Here is a 27494-nt window from a genome sequence, read left to right on the forward strand (position 1 = left end):
CACCAAAATTCAGTACATTTGTGCGAGCAATTGAATGTATCCCATGTCGATCCAATTTTTCCGATTTATTTTTTTAATTTTTTGTATTTTTTTTAAGAAACCCGACGGATATTAATAATTTGTTACGTATCAAAGCCGCACACATTTAAACGCCGCACACGCGCGTATTTGTACAGCTACACAGAACTTTTTACCCTCATCGGAAAAAAAATACATTGGATCTAGAGTCCAGACTTTTAAAACATTGACAAGAAAATGAGCTCTTGATTCAATCAGATTTAAGCTCAATTAAAAGGAAATCCGGTCAAATTAAGAGGCTTGGTTCTTGATTTAAGCTTAAATCTGATCGAATCAAGAGTATTTTTCTTGTCGATGTTTTTAAGAGTCTGGACTCTAGATCCACTGTGTTTTTTTTTTTTTTTTTTTCGAGTGCTGGGTTTAATTTAGAATTGCCGCGCCGGTCCCAAGGACTTTTAATGTCACGGATACACTTTAAAGCGCACGTTTCCAAAGCATGTGCATTGAAATCTGTCAATCTCATCACTTTTCAGCGAATGCAAATCTCCGGAATAAGTTCGTCAGCAACGATTCTCGAAAATCCTATCTTCAGCTCCCCAAGACTTCGGGCCTACCCGTATATTCCATCGGATAACCCGACGCGGTACGCTACTTTCCGCGTCAGAAATTCGACGTCCCCTTTTTAATTGCATCGATTCGAACATTCCTACGCGCGGCCACAACGCCGCGCGGGGGAAAACAATTCAACGACGCGGGGAGGGGGGTCGAAGGGGGGGGGGGGGTAATATCGTAAATTAGGTTAAACATCGCAGGTAGTCATAGGAAAGTAGTTCGCACGTAACACAGATACGGAGTGAAGTTAGAGGGATGTTTAAGTCGGTCACTGTTCCTCCGCGGGGGGGTTGCACTGAGTGCTCTACCGCGACGCCACGGGAGGGGCGGCGGGGGGAGGGGGCCGGGGGTGAGCGCCCCCCGCCCCACGAAAGGGGGCAACGGGCACCGGCGTTCACCCTGCACGCCAGTCGTGCTCTCCGAGCCCTCGTGCCGCCTCGACTTGATGTTCGTCTCCCGATCGCCCCGTCCGCGAGTTCGTGTTTCTCCCCGGCCCTCCCCTCTCCCCCGTAGTTTCCCTTAATTTCCATAATCCCCCCGCGCCCCCTCCCCTTCCCCCGGTAGGATCTTTTTCGGGGCCGCATCAGTCGGCTCGGGGCTAATTATGAGCGGGGTAATGTCTGCCGTGGCCGGTCGGCAGCGCTAGGCAACGTTCCGTTTCCCCAACTCGGGTCCGCGCGGAAATCCCGGTGCCTCGTTCGAAAATGTAATAGTGCTCCTCTCCGCGCTAGGTTTTTCCTGTCTTGTTCAGGATTGTTATAATCCCAAATTGCTTCGGTCGGAACGTGTGGAATTTAACGTTTTCCGGTGAGTTTGGCTCCGGTTCCTTTTTGGGGTGGTAAAATTTATTACGCGCGCCCACGCATGTTTGCATGGATTTTTTAACTGTAAAAGCCCCAGTCTAATCTGCCGTGCTAAGGAAGAACGCCGTATGAGCCTTCGGGCGTTGTCAAATTTCCCTTGGTAAAACATGTATTTTTGACGACCTTCTTGGATTTTTTTCCTTGAAACTTTCAGATTTTTAAGATCAAATTGCGCACCGAATAGTCTGAAAATTTTGGAAAATAATATTCACAATTTTCCCAGTAAATTCGGTTTTTATCGAAGGAAATTTGGCAACGCCTAAAGGTTCATACGGCGCTTTTCCTCGACACCGCAGTAATACCGTCGTGCTAAGATATAAAGCCGCATGAGCATTCAAATGTTTCCAAATTTCCTTTTCGAAAATATTTAATATTGAGTAGTCATGAATATTTGGACCGCGTTAGGAAGAAAGGAGGAAGCCTCACCAGCTTTTGCCAAATTTTATTTTACAATTTAATTTTTTACATTCAAACGGTTGTAAGGATTTTTTTCCAAATTTCAGTAAATTTTTGGCAGAGTACGAAGCATATTTTTTTATAATATTCAGAGGAATCCGCACAGATGTTCTTTTGTAAAAAAAATAAAATTACCCAGTTAAATTTGGCAGTAGCTGATGTTGCTTGGTTCCTTTCTTTTAAACGCAGTCTATTTTTCCTTGGAATTTTCAGACTTTTTAGATCAAATTACGAACGGAATCTCCGAAAAATCGGAGGAGATTTATTCACACATTTTCCCGGAAATTCGTGATTTATCGAGGCAAATTTGGCAACGCCTGGTGGCTCATACGGCATTCTTGCTCAGCACGGCAGTATGGTCAAAGTAAGCATTTTGTTAAATGTCTAGGCTGTAAGCTACTTATTCTACTTTAGGGCGTAATACTGAAATTTTGCGTAATTTTCAGCAGAAAATTGTCCCAAGTATATTTTAACATCGTTTGTAACATTTCTGGTTGTTCTTGATATTTTTTTGTGAATTTAATTGGTCACCTATCTGAGTGTTTTCTGCTCGTATGAAACGGTAAATTAACTGTCATTTTGTCACCAATGCAAAACTTATTTCTTCGTGCATGAGTATGAAGCTTTAAGGTATTCCCAGATTATCTACATGCAACGTCGAATTTTCATCAGATAATAAGTAATTCCTTTAAGTTTATTTTTTTAAAAAAAGAATAAAAAGTGGAGGCTCCTTAATTTTACTCAACCGGGTACTCAACCGTGATGAGAAGTATACCAACTTGGTTTATTTCAATGGATCTGCACCAGCTCATATCGGACCAATGCTGAATTCCTTTCTTTTTTGTACTTCTTTTACATGAAAATGAGTGAGCTTTTCAATCTTAAACCAAATAAATAATGAAAAAAAATGCACCATCTGCGGGAAGGGGAGGTGCTTCAAAACTATTCAGAAAAAGTTCCCCAGGAAGAAATTTTCATCGGATAGGGTCAACATCACAACACTTCAGTTTTCGACAAAAACATTCTTCACTTTATTATATCACGAAGATTCAGTTGCATAAAGTAAAGCTCATTTTTTTTTTTTTTTTTTTGCCCGAGACGACTTAGAATAAAACAAAGTTTGTCAAATCTCAAGTCGTAGAACTTGGAAATAAAGACTTTAAGCAACTTTTCCATAATTTTGTTTTTTGAATTATAAATTTCAACCCGATATAACTATACGGTCTGGCTTGAAATCATTGGGTGTTTTATGTTCCAAAATATTTATGAAACCCCCTCCCCTCCACTCATTAGTATTCTTAATTCAAACTCGAATTATTGCCTGTTAAAATCCTTTCCCTGTGGATAGTTACCCGTTTTTAATTTGTTTCAAAGAGAAACCACCAATAAAGGCATGAAGATACTCGACAAATCCGTACTAGCTTCTCTGCAAGGCCTTATTGAATTTCTTATTTTTTCTCTTCTTATCCTATATGAATAAATCAAATTAAAGGCAGTGAATGAACTTTCCCCGCAAAATTGAAATTAATATTTTTCCTTTGAAGCAAAATATAACATACCGTACAATTTAACGCCAAGAACGAAGGAAAATATCGATGGCGGAGGTACTATACCGCCTATCTGCGAACTGACAATTTTGCAGGACGAAGAGGAAACTTCAACATTTTGGTAATTTAGAGGTTCGATATTTTCATATAGTGCAGCGTCGTTGCAGTGTTTTCCTACAGAATTGGAAAAAAAAACTAAAATCATCATCTTGCGTATTTTATACTGGGAAAATGCTGCAATTGCTGCACAGTCGCTAGCTCACTCTTGCCAAAATTGTCAGTCAGGCGATGTTGTTCCATCGCCCTCAATTTACGAAATATAGAGAACGAAAGTATTTGTAACCACATTCTTCCAACTCAGGACGGAAGCGTGACCAAGCGTTTCAGGCCCCGCGTAAAAATTGATGATGACGTCATAAAATACGATCTCAATCAAGCATCATTTAATTTATCGGCCGAGAGGGCAGGGAGAGGCTAGGCTGTTTATAAAAGTCATCAAATCGGACCAAATCCTATTTGAAAGGCATTAGGACGAGGGTCGGTGCTACTCCTCCGGTCTTTACGCCCTTTTAAGGATCTGTAAAACTGTGTCGGTTGTATCCCTTTATTCCTATTGAGAGGATTTTCCGAGCCCGTAAATATTTCAGCCGGCCCGGGCAGCGAATAACATCATGGGACCTAGTATTCCTCCGAATGGATGAAATAATGATCCGCACATTGTTGCCATTTTGTTAGTGAATTTGAGTATTGCATGTCCTTCCCATTTTGCCGTGTTAAGGAAGAACGCCGTATGAACCTCCAGGCGTTGCCAAATTTCATTTGATTTGATGTTTATTTTTGAGGAAAATTATACATTTTTTCCTATGAAAATTGCAGACACTTAAGATCAAATTACAAACAAAATACTTGATGGTCTTGCTAAGTTGTATTATAATACACTTGGAGCTTAAAAATCACTTCGCACAATAGAAATGCTTTGTAAGCAAGCCATTTAAATAAGTTGAAAGTAGAATTTTTGCGGGGTGGGGGGGGGGGGGGTTGTCTTAAGTCAAAGTGTTATTTTTTTTTTTTTTATGTTTTTTTCACAGTTGAAAGTAATTACTTACATTAAGAAGTGTCAACGTCTACAAAATGAGATGCAGCGTTCTTATTTCTTTTTTACTATTATGATGACTTTTTTTTAGAGAAAATCTTAAAATATCCTTAAAAACAATTTAAAATAATCAATACAAATTAATGATAACCCATTATGGGGTTCTTTTCTAAGGCAACTTGAGTGTACTAAATATTTCAACGAAAAAATATTCTTACCACAGCTACTTTACTTTTTCATTTACGAAAAAAGTGACAATACTTGAACGCACGCACATGTTTTTCGGTCACTTCATAAAAACAACGGGGGCCCAACAACTCACGAAATTAGGAAGTTAAGTTGTAGAGATAAATCTTGCTGGGCTCGCCACACATTCTTGTCACATTCTGAGGACTTAAAGGTTTATTCAACTTCGATTATCACAGTAATGGAGGCAGAGGGTCCCGTAGGATCCCCGCTCCCTCCTTCGGAAGAAACACGAAACATGGTATGACTGTGTAGGCGTTTGATATTGTTGTATCGATCACAGAAAAAATAAAACGTGTATGTTGAAGGATCAAAATGACACACAGCCTTTTTTCGAATTTCAGGAAATCGAGGAAAACAATTTTCTTATTGGTGTGATTAATTTTAGCTTAATTATGTTTCGAGGCCGATAAGATTAGACCAGAAAATTTTAAAAGCCCAAGTAGATATTATTATTTTAATTTCCTAGGGGAATAATGACTTTGTTCATTTTTGATTCCAACTTTTTTCACCACCATACGTCTCACTGCTCTTTTAAACCCAACTTTTCCATGGCGTAATTTTATTCATTGTTCCTGAAGACATGGTTAGCTTGGAAAATTACAAACTATTGAATATTTACTCAGGGCTCCCATTTGTATCCAATTTTTCCGGCTTTCGTTTAATATTAGAACATTTTCAAAATTGTGGGAGCAAGTTCCCCTCCTGAACCTCGAGTTTTTTTCGTTTATTTTTTTACATATGACTTAAAATTCACTATTTACTGGTAATATTATCTCGATTCCTTCTAAAAGAGCCTTCCTACTTTTTTTATCGTATGTCTTTCAAGAAGAATTCGCGTGCACATGCACAAGCACATGCACATTCCTCCGCAAGACTATTTTTGGGCTGAATGCATTGATGTAGAAAACTAATGAAGAGCAATTCGGCCACGTGTAGGCACGGCGTGAAATCCTGCGCCTTTACGGTAATGCAACGCGTCCTCTTGTAACATCAACGCAAGAATAATTTACAACTGGGCGTGCACCGATCGTTTCGTGCAATCAACTGTAGCCACATTTCGTCACAAAACGCCCCTATTTTCCCTTGATGTGCGTCGACTGTCTCGCCGTGGAATCTCATTTTCCTAAAAACCATTCCAAGAATATGCGAAGCGCTTGGAGGACATGGCGCACAAGTACATTTTTTGCTATTTCGAGAAATACGCTCTGGAAAAAAAACACATTGGATCTAGAGTCCAGACTCTTAAAAACTTTGACAAGAAAAAATACTCTTGATTCAATCGGATTGTTGCTTAAATCAAGAACCAAGCCTCTTAATTTGAGCGGATTTCCTTTTGATTTAAGCTTAAATCTGCTTGAATCAAGAGTATTTTTTCTTGTCAATGTTTTCAAGAGTCTCGACTCTAAATTCAATGTGTTTTTTGTTTTTTTTCCAGTGCGTGTTTGAAGTTTCGTAATTGCTTGGATCATTATGGCGAAAAGGGAGTTCAAACTCTCGTTTTGATGCTTAAAAGTCGACATTTGGGAGCGAATTCTTCAAAGAATATGCATTGAAACAAGTTTTACATGAAATCATTAATAACTCAATTGCTCCAAAAACTGAACTTGTGCGCCTTGTCCTCCAAGCCCCTCATACGATGTGTATGTCACATGCACCTTTTTTGTTGAAATAAAGGAAGAAGACACTATGATGTGCTCGATGGATTATCTAACCTTCCGTGTTCTCAAAAATTAACTTCCGTTAATATTAAACCATTGATAGCGACAGGGACTCCTACAAGAAATGAAGGAGTGCCAACTCCCAGTGAGACTTTGAGAGAACAGATTAATGTGGCGGCTAGATGTCGCGGAGCGCCAACTGGCTCTGTGGGAGAGGCTCTTATACGTGTGTGTGATATTAATCGTATTAACTTGGTGGTTAAACTTCGCTGTGCTGCTTAACTCTCGACAGATCTAACCTTTGAATCTTGTTTCAGGAGATGTTAGGGCAAACGTAGTAACTTTTATGGTCGAATAATATTTTCAACTTTTTTGAAATATTTGGTCAAAAAACTAGCACTTCACTTTCCTGGAACATTTTAACCAGAGATCAAGCCATATTGACAGGTGTTTACAAAAACCAAGCACATTTACAAATAAGGTAACTTTTTTTTATTTGAGAATAAGAAACAGTCATTGAAACACGACTCACCAATAATCATATCAGACTCAATACGTAGATTTTAAATCGAGAGTAAGTGAGAGATTCCTAGTAAATTTTTTAGAGGAATTATGCAACAAACAAACCGAGATGAAAAATAGCTGTTTAAAATGATACTCCAATGACGGTTTGTGTAGGAATTCCTTGTAAATCTGACAATGGACATTACTTCATACAATAGCAAGCAGCGGAAGGGCTAACATAACACAAGCACTTCGCCTCATGAATATTTACAAGTTTTCCGCGAGACTTACCAGGGAGATAATTTCAAACGAGAAGAACTGGACGTCATGAGGCAGAATTGATCCATCTCTATTCATAGGTTTGAGGTAAATCGTACCACAAAAGTCTTTTACTTCCAGAGAATCGTGGTTTTTCAACTCGCCTATTATAAGAGGGCGGGTTTTTAGGAACTTTTGCTTATTTTCACGATCAATATGCAAATACCACTATGCCAGAAAAATTAAAACAGAAAAAAACCCGGCGCAGCGTTAAAAGAAACGTCATTTTAGATTTTCAACGAGCCATTCATTTTAAAATTACTAAACTCGGTAATCGGTTCGTTAAGCTGGACTCGACTTGAATTGGACTTTATTTTATAATTTGGAACAACAGTATCTGGCTTAATTTAGGAATGACGTAAGTACCATTAGTTTACCTCTGCACAAGAGTGATTTTACAGATGGGCTAGAAATGGAGATGTTGCATGTGTGAGGAATATGCGATTTGACTGTTGATTCTTATGTAAAAGTTTGTGAGAAACACGATGGAGCTCAAAAAAAGTTCTCAAGTTGAGGCCAAAATGGAGGGGATATTTCATTCCACGCTATCCTAAAAGTCCACCTCTACATCAAGACAAACTCTCCATGCAAAGATAGGGAGCAAATACATTGACAGGGCTCCCACCTTATTTGTGGACTCTAAAACTGAAATCACGGCAACCCTGTCAGTGTATCTGCTCCCTATATTTGCATGGAGAGTTTGTCTTGATGTAGAGTTGGACTCTCAGGATAGCGTGGGACACCCCCTCTATTTTGGCCTCAAGTTGAGAGCTTTTTTGAGCTTGGGAGTTGATTTCAGAGAAAGCCAGTGGCAACATCGTGTTTGGCACGCTGCGGCGCGGCGGGTAGCCGGCCAGCACGAAACGCGCACTGGCGCCTACAAACCTAAGAGGATACTTCATGCATTGCGCAATGCGTGAAGTATCCCTGTTAGGTTTGTAGGCGCTAACGCGCGTGTTGTTCTGACAGCACGCCGCTCCGCTGGACAGAGCGTTGATTTCAGAGAAAACCAGTGGCACCATCGTGTTTCTCTCGAACTTTTACATAAGAACAATTGGTCAATTCGCAAATCCCTCACACATGCAACATCCCCATTGCAAAATGTAGTCCAATTAGCCCTCTGCGACAAAAAGTGCCTGCTGAGCTGTTGGTTTGTAAATTCGAGGTTTTTCCTCAATGTACGACAAAGCGTTGCGAGGTTTCAATCCTTTCGAGCGAATTTGATAAAAACTTCCCTGGAGTGATGCCGTATCAGCTTTGAGTGAGCGTGTTCACCGGAAGACAAATGGTGGTTTCGCCGTGACAATTACGAGAGGGTGGGAGGACGAGAGCGCGACACTTTTATTGCTTGCTAACTTATCTAGACACGTGATATTGTTTGACCATTTTATTACAACACGGAAAACCGACTGAATTCTGCCGTCCCTCGCTACGATGCGGCCATGCGTTTCAAACTAAATTACGCTGGAATCATCTCCGTAAACCAAAATGGCTTAAACCATTTGATAGAAAGAAGGAACCCAGATGAAGGGAGATCACGGAGTCTGGAACTTCTCAGGACCCGACGTTTTTGTCCCTTTCTCTGCTGGTCGTTTCTTGTTTTCTCTGCCCTCTTGGACCCATACCTCGTTGATAGAGTGGAAACAAAGAGACTTGTGTTCACGTGAGCATGCATAGCGCGTGATGCTTTCTTGCCTGAAATGAAGTAAAAAAAAAAAAAAAAAAACCCTCTTTTACACCGTGGAAATAAAGAAAATTTGCCGATTATAAACCATTCAAGCAATTTCCAAAGAAAATAATTTTTTTTGAAAGATTATTTCCAATTTTATATGTACAGATCGAATTATTGATTGGTTCGCGCACAAAAATTATTCAAGGCGGATGCAGTCGCCAACTCCAACGCATCCTGACATGCAACTATTCGTGGTCAACGGACGTGTGTGTTGCCTAGTCAAAAATTGAAGGCGTTCCGTGTTTTCCTGTCTTTCAGGCGCAGGCGATGCGCGCGTTGGTGGTTCGTCCCTCTCGTCACGACTTAACGAGTAGCTAATAGACCATAAGTCACCAGACAATTGCCAAATTTTGAAAATTTGGTCATGGTATTAATACACGTTTATTTGAACAAATATCAATGGAAAATGAGAGAAGATTACGATTTGACTGTGGTGGTGCATAACTTTCATTATTTTCCTGCCATTCTGGCGCTCCTAAAATTTCTTCGAATCTTTCAGCATCATTACTGCGTAATCTACTCACCTAGTGCTTTCAGAATATTAAATAAAAAACACGAAGTTAAGTAGCCCATCTTATGAAGAACGATCATTCGATCCATTTCCTCTATGTGCTGGTTATACGCTCAAATTCCCATCAATTTCCGATCAAATGGTGACTGGTGCACACCATCTACCATCAAATTTCTGCGGCCTGCAAAAATTTGATGGTAGATGATGGAACTGTGGGGCTCATCCTTCATCTGATTTCCACACAACCGTGCTTATTTCATGCTTATTTCCAACACGCTGTTTTAATTAATTTTACTCATCAATCTAGATAACTCTCGACCGCCATCTTGGTCATCATTTTAATCGGAATTTGACGGAAATTTAAGTGTGTAACCAGGCCACTATACTTACTTCTTGCAGTTACTGCTCTCCTCAGCCCCACGGCAGCATAATGGTGTCACGATGGCGAGGAATTAAAACCAAACGTGAATTATTTGGAGCCGGCAGCGATGCGCTTAGCTTGCGCTACTTCGTTCGGTGAGACTGAGCGTCGCCGTGCCAATGCAAATCGGGAGCCCTCTTCTCCAAACTGCGCCCAGAGCAAATAATTTTGGTGCGTGTTTGAATTCGCTCCCCGTTGAAACGGTGGGCGTTGAGTTACGCCTAGGGTTCAAAGACGGTGCTATTGAAATAATAAACAACCCAAACCCGAGGCACTCCCTGTTTACTCTCCTCTAGCCGTAAGAACCATCGTTGTCTCCATCCCCTAAAAGTTTCTATTTTACGATCGCAATTTGAAAATATATTTTCATTCAATTAATAGGTCAGGTGCGCTGATTAGAGAGCCGTTTGACAGTGAATGAAGATGACTGTTGTTGATTGGCGAGTTGGGCATTTGATTAAATATCTGGCAGATAGTTATTATATCTGAGATTGCAATGCTGAGATTCCTCTCGATGTTTTAACAGGAAACTATCCTAATGGTAAATTAAAAAAACATTTGTGCAATTTTTGATGATTTCATTATATTGGCCAAAATTTACAGCTCTAAATGAAAATCAATCTCTTCGCTCTTCTTCATAAAATACGAATAGTTTAAAGAATGACGAAAAAAATAACAGCAGGTCTAACATCCAGGTAAATCCTTTAGTTTTACGTGTATCTGGTTAAATTGGAAAAATGTGTATTTTCAATAGCGACGTTATGAATTACGTCATAATAACTCTCATATAATTTTTTTTTTTTTTTTTTTTTTTTTTTTTTTTTTTTTTTTACAAAAAACCAACAATCAGTTCTCTACTGAATTTTGTAATTAAAGTTCTCCACACAATAAAAATATCTACAGTGAATTTGTCTTTTCCTCAAAAATGAGTCTCTTCCTCAAATTTATCTTTCAAAATAACAAAACATAATCGAAGATTTTGGAACTTTGCAATAGAGGTACATTTTCTCTAACTACATCTCAATGTACACCCGGGTATAATATCGGTTTGAAAAAAAATGAGTCTGCATTACCTAACCTTCCTTGATATTTTCAATACATTGTGTGAGGATGTACGGCATGAAAGTCAGGGCGTTCGGGTTTAACTTCGATTTTTAAGTAAAAGAGGCTTTCTACGTTTTCATTCAAGAGAGTCTTTTTAACCCACCCACTCGGCATCCAGGCAGGAGCAGAAGTTCTGATTGATTATTGTTCCATCATGATTGTTTTCCGTTGTGCTCTCAGCTAATATTTAGTTCATTATCTGAGCTTGTTAAAAGTTGTCTTTCCGTTGATTTAATCTTCGTATTTTCGCGTTATGCTTCCATTATTCACGTATAAACGTTTATATTTCTGTTATGATTCACCTTCCCTTTTTGCTGAATCTGCTCTCACGTGTACGATACAAGGATATCCTTTGCTAGTGCTATCGAATTACCATCATACGACGACGCACCATTATTCTGCTTTTGAGATCTTACAGAATTATACTAATGTTATGTAAAGTGTAACTTTCAATTTTGTATGTTCCTTGAGATAGAAGACAGATTTGCGCGTTCCTGTGCCAGAAATTTTAGTTCCATTTTTTCACTAGATTTTCCAATTGAATTATTGTTGCCTGATCCAACATTCTTGTAGGAGGCAACCGTATTCAATTGTTATATACGTGTAGTTGAAACATTCAGAACATTTAGTAAATGGATCCGGTGATATTTCCGCTCCCGCAAACTAATATTCTTTCTCCGGTGTATGTGAAATCTTCAACGCAAAGTTTATATACGCTGAAATGTCGAAAAACAAGTAGAGATGTGGTCACCTAACACCGTCAGAATAGCTCAGATTGTTATGTTTTGAGACTTTTGTTAACGAAAACTCAGAAAAGACGATTTTTATTCTCTGCAAAATTTGCGAAATACCCGAACGAAGTTTTCAACTATTGTTTTCCAGATGCACTATGTGATTACAATCAAAGATTTCTTGTAACCTCAGAGAAATTTACCAAAAAAATCAGTTCTGGTTGGACTTTTTTGTAAAAAAGAGACGAGTACACCTTTGGCAACGGTGTAAATACAAACATTTTCAAAAAGTCCTCCGACATCATAAAAGTTTTAAGGAAATCTGAGAGAAGATGTTCCTGACTAATTTTTTTCATAATAAATGACGGTAAGATTAAAAGTGATATGCGGCGAATAACATCGCTCCAAAACTTTCATCTTTCTATTCCTCGAATTCAGAAAAGGCTTGTATTAGAGGCCGCATTACTTTCCTTGGGTGTGTCTTCAAAAACTTCCGTAGAAGGAAAAATTAAGGGATTGTGTATGACGTCACAGCTGGAACTGAATTTTCGGTTAGCTTGTCTCGCTTCTCCTCTACTCTTGAACTAGGGTTCCGGGATTATAAGCGAGTTCAGCGTTGCCAATTTTTTTAGAATAATCTCCGCGTTTATATCCATAAGGAAAATTAAAATCATAAAATATTACAGAAATATTTTACCTAAATGTAGCGAATTTCCTGTTTTTCCATGTAAAGCGTTAAAAAGTTTTTAAGAAACTTTCGGCTGATCTTCTGTTATCCAAAAAATAGACGTAAAGTGTTTCATTTCATTTGACTGAAAAATTTCCCAATGGAAGCGAAGAAACTAGTTCTTCTATAAAATTTATTCTAAAAATATAAGTAAAGTCAGAATTGCATTTGATTAACGATTTGTAATAAACAAAACTAAGAGTATGGCAGGCCAATTTCATTTACTCTCTGGTTTTTACATGAGATATTAAAAAAGAAAGACAATTCAGTAGCTTAGAGGACAAGCCGCATAAGTCCAATTTTCCCCCCAAGAAATACTTGTTTAAAGTTTCAAAATTACATGACGTCTTATGGAGAAAAGGAAGTTTAGACTCACTTTTTGATACTTAATTGAACTTACCGTAGTTTTTTTACAAAATATATTTTAAGACGATTTTTAGTTGAAATCATTAATATCTCAATTTTTTTAAAAGCTGTTCGTGTGCGCCTTGTCCTCCAAGCCCCTCAAATATATCAGAATTCCCAATTTTTCGTAGGTTGAGAGAAAAATAGGAACATCTTATGCTGTTTCCGATCTAGGAAAAATGAAAAATAGTAGACAATTTTTCTCGGACGCCTTCTATTGTTTGTTAAAAGAATTAGGTGAATTTCCGCTGCAAAATGGCAACACTGAGTACAAATGTGGCGGCGGCGGAGTTTCCTTGAAGTTACTCGAAAACTTGGTCGAGAAGTTTGTTTGAATTCATTTGTCGTTTAATCGAATGAAATTGAATTTAAAGACTCCGCGTTTTCGCAAATGAACGACTTCATTTTTAAGCGAGACAATTTGGCTCGACTCAGTTGCCGGGCAGGCTCGGCGCTCTGCCTTCATCCCCGAGACAACGGTGTTAATAGGAAGCAGTGGCGTGGCATGAATTGCGATGTATCGATTGTTATGCCATTTAAACCTTCGGTAAAGAATCGATTATTAAGGTGTTCGCTGCGAACACCCTATTTATCGATCCTTTTCCATAGGTTTAAATGGCATAACAATTGATACATCGCAATTCACGCAACGCCACTGGCGTTAATAGGAAGCCCGAGCGCGAAAAGGGATGTTTTCAGTAACTTACTGCCAGGAATGTCGCCTTAGGTATTTCATTATTCCACGGCGCTTGATTGCAACCCCTCATTTAGGCCCTCATTTCGATGGTGAAATTGTAAAAACGCGTATTTCAGTTCACGACACTTCAGGCCTCCTATCATAGTTTGTAACAAGTTGGTAAAATAACGCTGGATCCTCACTATTTTGCGGAGAAAACAAGGCCAAAAAGTTCCAAACTTTAAATTGGAGTCAATAATTTTGAATTTTATCGAATGAGCTCTAAAGCTCTAATGAGTACCATTACAAAACTGAGGGGAAGAGTGCTCAGCCTAGGCAACTTATCATCATTTGGACCACATTTTTCGATTCATTATTTGTAGCTCATCTGAATCGGCAGTATCAAAGTAAGTGGGAAGGAAGAAGAGGAAAAATAATGGATAAGGAGGAAAAAGAAGGAGGTATTTAGACGAGAAAAAAGAAGAGGAGGTCGAAAAAGATGAGGAAAAGGAAGCAGTGAAAAGAGAAAGAAAGAAAATGAAGCAGAAAAGAAAAAATGAAGGAAGGAAAAGAAACAGAAAAGAAAAAATTAGGAGGAAACAGTAGCAGGAAAGGAAAAAAAGGAGGAAGGAATGGAGATTGAATATGAGGAAGAAGATAGAGAGAATCACTAGAAGGAATGAGGAAGTATCAGAAGAATGAGAGTAAGAAGAAGAAGAAGAAGGAAGAAGAATATAAAGAAGCCCCTCTATTCATAAGGACGTTAAAAGCACATACGTTGTCTCTAGAATGAGACTAAAATATTAACCTTAACTTATCACAAGATGTCGTACATCTAACTTTTGAATGGAAAAATTCTCAAAATTACCGCTTGAAAACTCTCTTGATCTTTCCTCTCTCTGTGAGCAATACCCTGTAAAAATTTCAAGCAATACATCAGTCCGTCCCCTTTTGATGAAATAAAATGGTACAAGAAATTTTGAAACGTCTCAATCAAGGTACGCGATTTTGCAATTTAACTCAATAGACTAAGATACCTTCAGGGTGCAAAATCTCTACAATCCCTCGTTCCTAGTATTGCAGTCTCGAGGTGCACGCTGAAAATGGTCTGAAATGGTGTGGACTGCACCGCGATAGGTATGACAACCAGATATTGCGAATTTTCAACGACCAAAGCGCGCACTGTGGTGAACGCGCGATGCGTGAAGTAGTCATACGTTCTTGTAGCCGCTAATACTCGTAATTAATATATGCGTTTCACACCGACCAGCGACCACACTGTGTTGACGCAATGCGTGACGTATTCTTCTATTCTAGTAGGCGCTAATATGTTTTCGGCGCCTATCAGCGGTCGCGGTGTGTTTGGTACAATGCGTGAAGTATTCCTGCACTCTTGTAGGCGCTCATAACATGCGTTTCGAGCCGACCAGCGGCTGCACAACGTTTGGCGAGATTAGAAACGACGATACAGCATTAGATTTGAAAGAAACTGTAGAAACAGAGGAGAGATGATAAGTTATACCTCCGCAAAGCAACCTATGTATTGATTTTCTCAGAAAAATGCCAGAGTGACTGAACTAGAAAGTTAAATACATCTCTACTTCTGTATATACTTGAATTATTTCTACTTCATTGCATACGCAGTTTTTGACATATCTTCTTTGTAATCATTTACTTAAGTTTGATCGAGTCACAGCATTAAGAATCAAGTCTTAGAACTTGTCTTAAGGTACTTATTTGAATAGGGTTCTAAATTTGTACTTACAAAAGTATGCCTGATAAATAAATTTAAAAATAAACGCAATGTTGCAGAGTGTTCTATAGTGGGTTGTTGTATGCCATATATGTAGAGACAGTGTATGCAAAAAAGTAGCGAGCATTATTTAACTTTTTGGGCTAAATAAAAGAAGTAAAATTGCAGTTGAAGCCGACTAATTTGATAAAAATCTTCTAATCTTTTCTGAAAATTAATTTTGTCGGATACCTTACTTACTTCAAATCCTATTCCGGTTTAGTTCAACGTTGGAGTGTTTTGAAAAAGAACATTTTCGCAAACAACTCTACAATAAGTTGCGACACCAGTATTTCAGTGTTAAGTCCTCAGGCACTGAATGATGATATCTTTTCTTGTGGATGATCACATACAAGGAACCCACATTTTTAAAAGGGAAAATAAGTCACATTTCTGAAAAGTCCTGAGGTATGTGTATTCCTAAGCGGTCCAGGGCTCATGCAGAATATGAGCATGTTCCCTCCATGAAAATATGGATTCACATACAGGATTGCACATAGCAATTTTGAAGGAGCTAGCTTCTGTACCACGCTCCGGAAATTGAGTTTGATGATCCTCTTGAACGTATGAAACAGAGTAAATGTTTTACCCCATGACAGCGCACCTTTTGAATTTATTGCGCGAAAAAATAGTGAGAGCAAAAGTTTTCCGCTCACTATCTTGAACTTTTTTTTCGTTTCTATGGCACTCGATCAAACCGTCGAGGTGTGAACGTCTGATAAAGTTCATTCAGAATACGTTCCAAGGCGAAGACATTTTATTAAAAAGTTCTAAATATTCGCGTTTTATTAACGCCAACGATGACTTTTTATCGTTTAAGTTTATTGTCGATGATTCTCATCGAAGTTGCCACGTTTCAGCCTAAAATTCCACCAACTTGCATAGATTTAAAATATGACGCGAGGAAGTTTATCCGGTATATTTTTCTATGTAAACACTCGATTTGAAAGATGCGATTCTGACGTTAAACTAGAAAATTAATATCACTTCCTCACGCACATTGCACATCTCTGACGAAGCATGTCGTAAAGTAGGTTTCAGAGATTTTTCTTGTTGATGTTTTTTAAAATTTAAATCATAGAAGGGAATGAAATCGTACAGCTGTAGGAAAATTTCGAGTCTATGGTACTTTGAAACGGGAACGAATATGGACTAATTTTGGCACGGCTCAGCCGAACAGACAATTGCGTTAAAATCACCTACTTTTTTCGAAACCGTCGGTCATTTTCGGCGAATGTTAGGCTTTTTCCATACCCTGCCTCTCCTTACACGGAGACACATTTTTAATCGATTCAATAGAATATTCCGATTGGTAATAATATGTGTATGTATGAGCCGCTTTTACGGCGCGCTAGGGCGCTCTGCGACGCCTACTCTCCACCGGAATCTGTCATGGTAGAGATCCTCCGGAAGCTGGCATCTCTCCATCTCTTCACGGATGCCCTCTCCGCCGATTGGTAATATCAAACGAGAATTTTTATTGAGTTGTATGCTGTTAAAAATCAACCATTCACTCACATGAAATGTCCGACGTGAAAAATGAACCCAGCGCGAATATCGCGCCGTGCTCCGCGAGTGAGTGAAATCTTGCAGAGGCTCTATTTTACGTTTGCCTGTTAGATTTTTACTCCTGCTAAGGTGTGATATTCGCTCAGACGCGTAACCCCATTTACGTTGGTCTATAGGAAAATCAATGGAATATACGCGAACCCAACGCAAACTTACATCGGTCAATTTTCATGGAAACCTGTCCACAAAAATGCGCGGTTGATAGTTGGAAAAAAGAACCTCGAGAGAAGTCACGTCAAGAGCCAGGGGCGGTAAAGCTGGCTGTGGGGGTCACCTGATGTAACTTCGCTTTCATCTTAATCATTCCGCGATTCTCCTGCGGAGGCTACACGGTGCAGAATCGTAATTTATCAAGTAGCAAGCCAGGATTGAGCGCTAATTAATTTTACTCCGATGAAACATCGTTGATCACGCTCCAAGGGCTTACTCCTTCATATTTTTTCCCTCGCCCCTCGCTCAGGCTTCCCTCTTCATTCTCAGCTGAGTGCACCGCTCCGGGCGGGTACTTTTGATTGATTCGCCGAACTCCGTCTAATTTTTCCTCTCCTCCTCGGCTAAGCATTTTTTCCTGTAAGGTATACTGCCGTGCTTAGGGAAAACGCCGTATGAACATTTGACAATTGCCAAATTTCCTCCCATAAAATGTTCATTCATTCGGAGAAAAACATGAATATTTCCCCTTGATTTCCACGAAATTCAGGAACTATTGCGAGCAAAATCATCCGAACAATTGGAAGGAAAATATTGAAAAGTTCACACGGTAATTTGTGTTTTATCAAAAGAAATTTGGCAACGCCTGAAGGCTCTTATGGCATTTTTCCTTAGCACGGCGGTATAACGAACGAGTACATTCAGAGAGCACGGGATTCCTGAGCGGGGCGATTCTTGCTAAATACCACAGATCCATCTCAGTAGCTGTTAGATAAATCGAATGAATATGAGTTGACAGGGTCGTGATATCAGCTTTAATTTTTTTGTACGTATTAAATCAATCAACATTTCATTGAAGAAAAACTCGCGTTACTAGACTAGAAGTTGAAAAGGTCGTTTGGTTGGTTTTTAAATGTGTGAAAAATATTGCCTGACTTTATTCGTGAAGGCTACAGAAAAATTATTTTACACGGAAATCAATAAAAACCTATGATTGCTCTACCATCCACATTCCACATGACCGTGGTAACACAGATAAAATGTCACAAAAAGAATGTGCTGAGGATATAGTCGCCGTCTTGCCCAGTGACCCAGTTGAGCCCGCTCTATTTAGATTAACTCACGGGGGCTCGGTCCGGCTCCCTCTAAGTGGGCCTCAGAGGCGGAGCTGGAATATTTCGTGAAAAATTAGAATTTGAAAAAACATCTCTTAAAATTCTGTGAAGTTTTCTCTTAAAATTCTGTGAAGTTTTCTCTTAAAATTCCTGTAAATTATTGCAGAATTGAAATTTTAGACAACTTTTTGTGTAATTAATGAAATCTTTAGAAACTTCACGTGAAATTCAACGTGCAATTTTGAGGGCAATCTCAGCTCAAAAGCGGGAAGCGACCTTTGGGTGTAAGTTCCCCTCAATTATCAACTCTTCCAAAAGCCTCAACAAAAGCACGGAGAGAAATACTCTGGTTAATAATAATATTTTCTTTGGATATTTACTTGAACCAACCGAAATTCCCGTTGTCCCAATAGGATTATCTCGTTACGAAAATTAGAATCCCATTGAAGCAACATTATTTCTGGTCATCTCAAATGAAAGTTCTACGAGGAAAGTATCTATAGGACGTTCCCTCAGGCGCTCTGCGGGCCGATTTTTGAAATTGATAGATACAGCTATAGACAAATAAGACGAAAGGGATACGGAGGGATCCTGTCGGTGTAAGCGGGTGGTTGCAATGGACAAAAGAAGTAAGTAACCAACGGCAACCCACAGGAGACTAGATAGTTAGTCCATTATTTTCTCCCTTAGTTTATAGGAATCACCCATTTCAACCAATAGGATCGCCCCATACTCCTTATGTCTTCTATGTCTATCATCAGTCTGCAGCAGTGTTCGAAACTCTTCTTTGAGTTTTAGGAGCCATGTGGCGCATCAAGCCCAATTTTTAGTCGCCATTAAAGACTTTTTAGGGGATAAATTAACTTTTTGCCTTTATATTACGGCGCATTTAGTGAAAAATTAGACGCAAGATGTTTTCGTAACAGAACTAGTAAGTAACTGTAACTTGCGGAAGACAAAAGCACTAAGGATGAAATCGTGAAGAATAGAAAAAGCTTTCACTTATAGTGCTGACAATTTCGAATAATCACCTAATATGAAAATTCAGATTTTTAAGGGGCAATTTTTAGGGGCCATGTTGGCGCAGAGCCTTCATTTTCTAGGCTCCAGGGCCGATTTTTTAGGCGCATTTTGCGCGTTGGCATCCGTGAGTTTCGAACACCGGTCTGCAGGGACATTATTCTCCGTGAGTTTGCTACAGACCCATGCACTCGCACAACCTGTGTCAGTCGGTGTATTTTTATACGGCGCTCATGAGCGTAAGCTAAACATTCTGCCATCATCTCATGAATGGCGGGGACAAGGCGCAACGGCGGCGGTTGGCGGTCGTGTCTCAAAATAATATTGATGTAATATCCGGGTATTAGGACACGGGCCATTTAATCGATTCGCCAAGTCTGGCCGGGGATAATCTACTTAATGGCCTCGGGAAAATCAATGAACGCCATCCTCGGAAATCCCCCATCGAATGCACGGCCACGGGGTCTCCGGGAAAAACTTCCAGCTGCAACATCAACGCATATTTGCATTGATTGGGCTCACGTGGCACTCGCGTTTTTATTTTTGCGCTCGTGTTAGAGGTTCCTTCCTAATAACAACAGTCAATAGAATGGACCGCCGCACGGTGGATCTAGTCAATAGGAGAAATCTGGCAAAATTTGGAAATTTTAAACGCTTATAACTCCGTTTATACAAAACTTTGACGTCCTAAAAGTAGTTCCATTGGTTTCTTCGTGAGGTTTTCTTCTTGCACTACCCCTTGAAATGTAAAATATGACGGACACTAAAATTTTCAGTTATAGTCAAAAATTGCATGTCCGACCTCACTAATCGACTCGATCCAATGCGCGCCGGCCAAGATAAGGATTTTCGATTTCTGATATATTTATCTATTCTGTCTCAAAATCTCACGTAAAACACGATCTGCGCCACGAAAATTACCGGAATCAACTCGTCGCCAAGATATTGACGTTTTTAAATTGCTTAGGCTACGAAAAATTTGAATTTCCCGCTCCCGCGAAAAACCAGAGTCGACGTAAATCAAATTGAGCACCTTGGTAGTTTCAGTAGGCTTCGTAATCTAGCAGAGTTCTTTTTTCCTGTGTTGTTCAAAGTGCCAACAACTAGCACCAGCTGAACCGAAGTGCCAAAATTGAGGTTGTCATATTTTACCACTGCAAAGATTGTCGCGTCTTCGCTCAGTGTGCGATTTATTTTAAGTGGATTTTTGTATTTATTGGCGGGAAGTTTTATTCATGCATCAAAAAACCGGACAATATCTTTGCCAAGAATTATATTCGTTGTACAAAAAATCGTGTCCTACGTGGACAGACATGTATTGAAGACATCACGCGATTTTCACACTCCGATCAACTTTAAGTCGTCTGAAATTTCCCTTTTCGTAATTGCCCGCAACACCTTGTTCATCAGGCGAATCTGCGCGTTGACTTTCAAACACACCTTTCTTTCTACTGAAAAGGGAACTTTGTACAGGGTCTCTAAAATATGTTGTCTCGTTGTACGAATCCCCGTCCTCTTAATTTTTACGCGCTCCAATAAAAAATCCCGAGAGCTCTGCGAGTTTTATTTCCTGTTTTGACGAGTGCTCCCCACCTACATTGTATCCCGAGTCCTCTGATTTTATTTACCATCTTATGTTTGTTTGCTCCCGATTTTATCGCATTATCCGGTGCGTATTGCAACGAGCCCCGGGCTGTCACTAGGCCGAGGGGAGCGGGACCGCAAACCGATCGGAGAACATATTATGCGGATTACTTCGAGTCAATAAGTTGCTCAAGTACCTTTTGAGATGAACCCTGCCGCCTGTGTAATCCCGTGTTTTCGGAGGATCAAGTGACCCTGGAATCATGCCGTTTTTACAGAAAGCGAGGAGCTTCCGCTGATAACACAGGGTGCGGCAAAAGTCCTGAGACACGAGGGGGAAAATACACCGAAAAAAAGTGAAGTTCATTTAACAGTTTGGATGTAAAAGTAGTGTGCGAGAGCTCATGAAATGCTGAATCATCTGCCACAGCAGTTAGTTTTACATCTTGGCATTGCTAAAATAACTGGTGTAGCGGGTAATTCAGCGTATTTCAGCATATTATAAGTTCTCGCACACTTTTTCCACATCTAGAATGCTAAGTCAACATCACTTTTTTTTCGGGGTAGAATTGTTGTCATCACAATGTTTAAAATGGATTCCAGATCCTACCTATTTTTCTGATTTTTTAATGTTATTTTTTTAGTGACGATTTGTCGTTTCCTCCACGAAAAGACGTGACTAAATTTTAATTTTGCCAAATTTTCCTGCTCAAATTGCATTTTTGCTGGGAAAATATTCGACGATTCTGACTGTAAATTTCATTAATTTTTCTCTCTCATCTCGTGTAAAATTCATACGAAAGGACAAAAATTGCACGGATACATTCCTGTAAAAAATTGATTTGTTTTATTCAATTTTGCAACCTCGGAATGGAGTTTCGTTCCCTCGTTCGGAAAACGATGAATTAATTCAGTCCGGTTAACAATGCTGACTGGAACGACGTTATCATACTGTGGTCGAAATAACCATTACCTCGAGTGTAACATTGTAACTACATACGACTTGAAACGTATGCAGGGCCTGAAATCTACAATGAGTATTGTAAGAGTAACGCTTTTCTCTCCGCAGTTATATCTTTCAAACGGTTAAGATCAAGCAATTTTTAAAAATACATAGACCGATTAAGCCCGAAGACTCGAAAAAATGCACATGCAAACAATGCAAAACATATCCCTTTTGATCATAATTTTCCCGACACATGGAGGGATTTAATATTTTTACAAAAATTAAATTTCATGTTCCTCTAGAGTACTGAGCAGTTGGAATTTTGGATACGTCCTACAGTATACGTATGCAATATGCATACGCTGCTTTTCAAAAGGGTCGGAATATTACCTTTATAAAAGTTATACCTTTATAATACCTTTATAAAAGTTCCCTGACACCTCTAGACTCTTTTTTCTAACTTGCGGTATAGGTAATCAAACTTTTTAGCTTAGGAACCGAATTTTAACCCTGCTAACCTAAATTACGTTAATTTTTTATAATTCTGTATTACAGAATAAAATTACATTCTTGTAACCAGAAACTTTGGTTTTTAGTACGAAACGAGGATCAATCCCTGTAACCGAAGTTATTTTCTGAGTGCATGAATTGGATTGCATTTTGCAAAAAGGAACCACTAGCATTGCAATGATGCTAAGATTGTGCAACTTCGTCTTTTACAATAAAATTGCGGAAATCGTGAAAAACTATGAAATTTAGCGAGTAAAATAGAAACTATTAATGGATAATTGGGTTTTCCCTCCAAGACAAAAGAAGTCGCACAATCTTAGCAACATTGCAATGCTAGTGGTTCCTTTTTGCAAAATGCAATCCAATTCATCAGTAGTCTCAAGACTTTCGCCGCACCCTGTGCGGTACGTACATACACCCGAATATTGATTGATGGCAATTTTCGTGGGGCCTCAGCCGCAAAATAAGACAAATCCATACGCTGGAGCTTCTTTCCCCTCTCTACATCTCCCATGACATATTTTCTCCGGATCCAGGCCGACAGGACCAGAATACGCGACGACGCGGCGTTCCCGTAATCCGGACCACTACCAAAACACAAGAACCGGGATCGAACCGAACCGTTCGTTTCGACGGAGGCTCCTCGGGTCGGGCTGTTCTGCCGTGCTAAGGAAGAACGCCGTATGAACATTCGAGAGTTGCCAAATTTCCCCGGATAAAACATGTATTTTTGAGGAAGCTGGTGCATATTTTTCATTGATGTTTTTAGATATTTTAGATAAAATGGAGAACAAAATTGTCTGAAAAATTGGAAGAGAAATATTAACAAACTATCCCGAAAATTCGTGATTTACCGACGGAAATTTGGCAACGCCTGAAGGTTCATACGGCGTTCTTCCTTGGCACGGCAGTGTTCGCAGCCGTGTTTTCAGGGCAGGATAAATCAAATTTCCAGGCCGAGGGGCTGAATCGAAAAGCCGCCGCAGTGATTATCGAAAACCCCGGACGGCCTCAAACTCAAAGAGATCCCCCGCAGAGGAAACACAAAGCGTTGACAGGTCCAGGCAGGTCCAAGGAACGGGCTTCGCCCATAATCCCAGGCAAATACCGTCAAAATAGGATTTTATCGAAAAGGGAAACGCAGATTTTCGCCGGTTTATCAGGAAAATGGGAAATAGTGACTGAAATGAGAGTCTCGAGGTCGAATGTTATATCGATGTTAAAACCGGTGAATATGTACACAGGAAAAAAAAACACATTGGATCTAGAGTCCAGACTCTTGAAAACATTGACAAGAAAAAATACTCTTGCGTCAATCGGATTTTTGCTTGAATCAAAACGAAATCAGCTTAAATTAAGAGGCTTGGTTCTTGATTTAAGCTAGATGCTGATTGAATCAAGATTAAATTGTCTTGTCGATGTTTTTAAGAGTCTGGACTCTATATCCAATGTGTTTTTTTTCCAGTGTATCTTGATGGACCTTGCAATATTTGTACTGTTTCTGTATTTTAAAAGACAAAAATTAGTAATTTTCATGGAATATATAGAGGCTTCTTTTAGATGAGATACAAAAAATGATGAAAAAATGCTCAAATTGAATTTTTAGTAGTGAAATAGATCGGATAGATTGAACATCGGTACATGATTTATTTGTATCTCCACATACAGGGTCATTCAAAAGTCACGCACCACTGGCCATGAGGGGGAGAGGTGGCCATTTAAAATTTTTGAGTTGCCCGGCCACGCCCCCCTCCCTCCGAAGGGATTAAAAACTGGAAAGTATCGAAAAAGTTTCCCCCTCGATATGAGGACAAAGTCTTAAACCGCAAATCGATATCATATTAGAACTAAAGTTATGGCCAGTGGTGCGTGACTTTTGAATAACCCTGTATAGTGTCATTATTTTCAAAATTATCAAATTCATATTTCTTATCTGGGAAAAAGTAAAACATTTGCCCTCATAGCCATTTAATTCATGAACTTACAATGCACTGTATATAAGAACAACGCCATGTTGTAAAATTCAAACTCAGTCGTTCGTCCATAAACATTGAAGTCGTTGGAATCCATCCAACCTGTTGCATTGGAACAAATACACAATGTTCAGGGTAAGAAAGTAACGGCATCGTTTCTTCTAGTATTATTTTTACATAAGTTTAGAATATTCTCACGAGATTTTGCATACTCTGTACGATTCATCTTTGATTGAGTAACTTCCTACTGGAGAAGAAAAAAAAACGTATCGAGCAAAGGTTGAGCAAACGAACTTATTTGTACAATGAAGTTACAATAAAAGTAAAAACGCAATTTGGAGGATAAAATATATTTTAGAAATTTCAAAACACTGACACGAGATGAATTTGAAAATAATACTGGAGAGTGAGATGAAAATCTAAGGCCACTCACTGCTCGTTAATTATTCTGTTCCCGACGAGTTTCGGGCTCATTTGCTCATCTTCAAGGGTCGCTTCAAGCCCTTCAAAATGGGGAAATGAAGAGGAGAAGCGTCGGAAAAAGAATAATTAATGAGCGGTAAGTGGTTTTAGTTTTTCGAATGGCTTTTTAGTACGCATTTTTATTGAAATTTCAAAACCATTTTCGTCCGATTTTCTATGACTAGGCTGCTTCCTGTTAAACCTGTATTCTCTTGAATACGCATCAAAGAAATTAAGGTTACCTGAAAGAAGGATGAATACCATTTTTGTTCATTCTCTAATCTAAAGAAAAACTGTGGCCTGACTGAGAGAGAAATGATGACGAGGACTTGAGATGAAAAGGAGAAGCTCTTTGCTGCGGCGGTCGGCATGTAACACATATTAGCGCCTACATTCCCACGAGACTGCTTGAATACTTCACGCATTGCATCAAAACCGCGCAGTGCGGTCACTGCGCGCGGTCAGCGTGAAACGGATAGCGCCTACAAGAATGCATGAATACTTCACGCATTGCGCCAAACACAGTGCGGTCAGCGTGGAATGCATAGCGCCTACAAGACTGTGTGAATATTTCACGCATTGCGTCAAACACAGTGTGTTCAGCAGCGGTCGTCGGCGTGAAACTCATAGCGCCTACAAAACTGTCGGAATACTTCACGCATTGCTCCAACACGGTGCGGTCTGCGCGGCGCGGCGGCGGAAGTTAAAACCATTAAACCACATTTATGTTTGTTCTTTCAGAATTTTTTCGTTCATTTCTTATGAATGGAAGGCCTTGTCAACGCAGAGATAGGTTTACGAAACTTAACGTTCGCGCAAAGTTCGGTGAATTTTTGCCAGTAGTGTTGACAGGGCTTTCCCAAAAAATGTTTCCAACGCGAATTAAAGGGTCTAATGCACCCTACCCCCGCTGGCACGTTTACTTGATGGTTTTTATCGATGTTTCAAAACGAATGAGAAGGGGGCGACAAAATACAAACCGTCCATGGGCGGCAAGTAGGTAAATCAGGCACTGCCTGAACTATTTTTCATACCCTCATTTATTTTTTACTTCTTATTTCCAAATCCTTATCCTCGTTAACTGTTAACGTCTACGCTCTCTCCACGAAATCAGTAACTCTAAATATATAAGAAATATCAAAAATAGATAATGATACTCAAATTAATACGTTTGATAAATACACACTAAAAAACAACTTAATCCGGGGAAAAGGCTGCAAACTAAAAATTATATTAAAATCCCGGGACGTTTCGAATTATAAGTTTACGACTTGATTTTCAACCGGCAAGGAAAAATTGAATGAAGAGGGGAGGACAAGGAAAAATGATCCGTTGACCGCGGTCATTGGGAAACCGGAACACGGTTCGCGAAATGAATCTCGATTTCGCAACAGAAGAAATTGACACCTCATTTTTCCTTGTTTTCCCCCTTTCATTTGCTTTTTCCTTGCCAATCGGACATGAAGTTGTAAAGTACTTTGAGGTAGCTTGGTTTTTTATGTAATTTTATTTTTGCAGCATTTTCTATGGATTAAGGTGATTCGATGGACGCCATATTTTGTGTCAGAACGGCATGCGATATATCGCATCAATTGGTTCCATATTTTCAGCTACTCGTCATTTTTCTCCTATTTTGAGATCGCAATTTTGTTGTCAGGAGTCTAAAGCACTCACTTACCAATTTTAACAAAGAAATTCAACGTAATAAAGGCGTGGTTTTTTCAGAGAGAAAATATCGCATTCGAGTGCAGTTTCGTTATCAGTATCGAATGCGATGTTTTCTCCCTGAAAAAACCACGCCTTTATTACGTTGAATTTCTTTGTTAAAATTGGTAAGTGAGTGCTTTAGACTCCTGACAACAGAAGTGCGATCTCAAAATAGGAGAAAAATGACGAGTAGCTGAAAATATGGAACCAATTGATGCGATATATCGCATGCCGTTCTGACACAAAATATGGCGTCCATTGAATCACCTTAAATGGTTCATTGTTGTGTATAATTAGGGCTGAAACACTAAAATGTGTTGAGCACAAAGTCCTTTAAACGGAAATTATAGGGTAGTCAACACAACCAGCGGCTGGTCAAAAATGCGCCAGCTACCGTGTGGTAGTTACGAGATAACTACCGGGTTAGTTGTGACCATGTGACCTCCACCGCAGTAGTTATCGTAACTACCGCACGATAGCTGGCGCATTTTTAACCAGCTACTGGTTTTGTCGACTGCCCTATTTTCTCCGTGTATGTTGACCTAACACAAAAAAGTAACACAAAGTAACACAAGGTGACATCAAAGACGGAAATTTTTAACCGAATGTTCAAGATAACAGGAAATCTGCCAGCAGTCAAACGACACGCTATCAATAGTCCCAACTCTCCGCTTACCTTAATAGAAGAAAAACAAAGGGGGACGGAGACGGGAAAGAAGGCTGAAATATACTATAAAACACCCGAACGTTTTGGCTCTAAACTGAGTCATTTTTAGTCCATGTAGGACTCAGGTGTTTTCATCGATATGTTTTAATTTTTATTGTATTATTCCGACTGAAAATGACTCAGCTTAAAGTCGAAACGTCTTGGGTGCTTTATCGCGTGTTTTAGCCTGGTTTCCCGTTTTTCCCCCTTGTTTTTTTTTCTGTCACCATTGTCTCCGGCTGCTCTACCAAAATTTGTATCTACGCTTACCTTAACCGACATAGTCCAGTTTCATTGATAGGAAAACCAGTGTAAAGAATTCCTGTGCGGAAAGC

At 39.4% G+C, this 27494-nt stretch overlaps 1 protein-coding gene across 4 annotated transcripts in view; it reads left to right on the forward strand.

The window, feature by feature from the left end:
* Window positions 1-1058: 1058 nt before the first annotated feature.
* Window positions 1059-27494, forward strand: part of Trpgamma (Transient receptor potential cation channel gamma) — a 242877-nt gene continuing 216441 nt past the window's right edge. For all 4 annotated transcript variants that reach the window (XM_072301540.1, XM_072301541.1, XM_019050824.2 and 1 more), the window contains exon 1: window positions 1059-1437. The gene's annotated coding sequence lies outside the window, so the exon portion shown is untranslated. The remainder of the gene's footprint in view (window positions 1438-27494) is intronic.

The sequence above is a fragment of the Bemisia tabaci genome, chromosome 6 (genome assembly GCF_918797505.1).
Source record: "Bemisia tabaci chromosome 6, PGI_BMITA_v3".
NCBI classification, from domain to species: domain Eukaryota; kingdom Metazoa; phylum Arthropoda; class Insecta; order Hemiptera; family Aleyrodidae; genus Bemisia; species Bemisia tabaci.